Source organism: Belonocnema kinseyi, chromosome 1, assembly GCF_010883055.1.
Source record: "Belonocnema kinseyi isolate 2016_QV_RU_SX_M_011 chromosome 1, B_treatae_v1, whole genome shotgun sequence".
Taxonomy (NCBI): domain Eukaryota; kingdom Metazoa; phylum Arthropoda; class Insecta; order Hymenoptera; family Cynipidae; genus Belonocnema; species Belonocnema kinseyi.
The window spans coordinates 96,208,232-96,211,226 of record NC_046657.1 but is presented as its reverse complement, the minus strand read 5'-3'; the positions used below and the strand labels follow the sequence as shown (position 1 = coordinate 96,211,226).

Here is a 2,995-nt window from a genome sequence, read left to right as displayed (position 1 = left end):
TGGGAAATTTACCACAAATTTTTCTTACAGTGTTATATGTATATTGAAAATTCGTCTTTTTGGGTTGAAAATTCATCTCTTTTGGTAGAAATTCTTTTTTTATGAATTTAAGGTATTTCATATTGAATTCAATAGGTCATTTACATTACTTTTATTTAAAATAATTTATATCCCCTACGAAAATAAAGTATCTAATACTTTTTCGCTAGAAAATTGCTCGATCCTATACTTACCAATACTTCTTTTTCACAAGGGATTCCCCTCCTATTTCCTTATTTTGGTGAATAATCGCCGTATTTCCCCTGTTTTCTGAGAATTTTGGACTACATTAATTTTCGGGAGGGGTTGGGAGGTAAACATAGTCCAAAATTGACGACGTAGTTTATGGACGGCCCCTACATGCCCTCTCTTTATATAACATAAATCTATAATATTATATGTTTCTTACCAAATAACTTTCATTATGATTATTTTTTGTCGATCAAGACTGCAATTACTTGGAAGAAGAACAAAGTTATCAGGAAGCAAATTTGTTTATGAAATTCCAATGTATGGTACATGCAGGAGGACGTCACGCCCGCAAATGTGATTGCACGCATTCGAAGAAGGGGATACAATAGGAAATCATGGTGTACGCATGAAATCATGAAATGAGAGTTGGGAGAGGGGGGCTGTACTAGAATACGTGCTATATCCTTAGCACGTAACCGGCCGGATCAGGACCCGATGGGGCCCCAGCTAACAATGAGCGTCATTGGTTAAACGGGACTGTAAAGTGCAAACGTCCTTCGCCGATCGGGCGCAGCCAGTATCCCCTTTCCACCCCCACCTACCTCTATTCTGCTTATCGTCTCCGTTGCCCCTTCACCTCCGGTTCAGGTGTAATTCCACAGTATGTCGCGCGGTGTCTGCGCGTACGCGTTTCATGAATTTTTGTGGTACGTGATCCCCTTCTAATTTCAACATTTCAATTCCATTCTCAAATTATTAAGATAGTGCCTCCTCATAATTAAGAATAGTGTCACTCATAATTTTCGAAGAGTGATTGAACTTTCAAAAGAGACTTTCAGTTTCGTAAGTGGACTATTCTTTTATATACTTTTTGCAAAAATAAATGAATTAAAAAAATAATAATTGAGAAAGTGTGCATTACTTGTTTTTAGCTTAAAATTACAAGAACGAGTTTTTGTGAATTGAGGATTAAGTGAGGGTGCATTGAATAATATTGATTTATGTTATGTGAAATTTACTCGAATTTACCTCAATGTATTTTAATTCAGTAGAATTTACTTGAATTTAATTGATATAAATACTACACTCACTTCAGTTTTAACAATCCCACCCCATCATAGTGATACGTTCTCCAATGTTTTTAACATGGAGAACCATACTTTGATAGACCTCTCCACCCTCTACCCGATTGTCTCACATATTTTATGAATGAGCCCTGAGCGTTAACAAAAATAAAATATGTACGGGTGAGTTTCATTGATTTTAGTTCAAGATACAAGAATTTTGTTTATTTGTCTCAGTTCAACTTGAATGGTCTTTCATTCACAATCGGTGAAGTCGACTTGAATTAAATTAATTCTGATTTATTTGTTAAAATTGTTGAATTCCGCGTATTTCAATTAAATACAAGTTGATTTTATTATAATTCATTACAATTCACATGAATTCAATGAGAATTCAAGTATAGATTCAGATGTGAGGTTTTCGATCGTTCGAGATCCCCTTCTAATTTACTTGTAACATTAAAATCCTTTCAACTAATTTTCATTCAGTTAGATTCATTTAGTTTAAGTTCAAATTTAAATTTAAGTTCAGTGTAATCCCGTCGAATTCCATTCTATTGAATTGAATTATGTTAACATGAATTACTGAATTCCATTGCATTTTATTGAAATTCATTGTATTCACATTTATTTATATGTAAAATACAATTGAATTTCGCACATGTATATTAAACTCAAATAATCCTAAATTCCGTTGGATTCAATTAAAATCCCTGGAATTCTGCTCATTTTAATAGGATTCCTTCTAATTCATTTGAATTACACAAAATTGTCTTGAATTATATTTAATTCAAATCATTTATGTTTACTGCCGTTGAATCCCATTAAATCCCCTTTCATTATATTTAATTGTATAATAGAATTGCATTCAATGAGTTTATAAATGTTTCAGATGATTTAAACTTAAATATATCTATGGTTCCCATTGAGAATTCTAAAATTTGAAATTAAATATGTTTAATTTTAAAACAAAATAAAAAATTAAAATGTAATTAATATGCTTTTAACAGATAATAATCTTTGAACTAATGATGTAGGGCATCTGTGAACGAAAGGCGTCTTCTAACAAGTAAATATAGTTTTTTACGACAAGTCACAAACAAGAAACCAGATCAATATTCATTAAATTGAACCAATTGGTTGAATTAACACTCTAGTATACCCATATGTTTACGGAGGCATGTGGAGGGGTGAATACAGCCACTGGGATATTTTCAATACAAATTTCTATTATTTTTATGTTTTTAGACAAAAATTCATATAAACATGTAAAATTACTATTTTTTAAAAGGCCGTGGCTACGTATACCGAAATTTGTGTACGTATAGCGGGATTTTTTTCGGTATTAACCCTTAAACGGCCAAAACGCCACTACCGGTACACTGATTTTCAACGGCCAATAACTAAGACTATTCGACACTAGAAAAAATTGAGACACATATATTTTTATTGCTTAAGATCTTCTCTTTCCGACGGTGCCAATGAAATTCCTCAAAAAATTTATTTATTATCTCAAAATGCAGTTTAAACAAAAAAAAACGTGATTTTTCGTGCCTATTTTTTTTTTGTGAACCATTTTCCAAAGCTTTTCGAGTCTTTAATTAACCTGGAATCTCACTAACGGGTGGAATAAATGTCTAAACTTTGAGAATCCATGGTTCAAAGATCGATTTTTCGTTTTAGTATTTTCAAAATGGCGT

General features: G+C 32.2%; 1 protein-coding gene across 1 annotated transcript in view; it reads left to right on the top strand.

The window, feature by feature from the left end:
* The first annotated feature begins 782 nt into the window (after positions 1-782).
* The window catches only part of LOC117178905, a 128,026-nt gene continuing 125,813 nt past the window's right edge, over positions 783-2,995 (top strand). The window contains exon 1 of the mRNA XM_033370448.1: positions 783-1,074. The gene's annotated coding sequence lies outside the window, so the exon portion shown is untranslated. The remainder of the gene's footprint in view (positions 1,075-2,995) is intronic.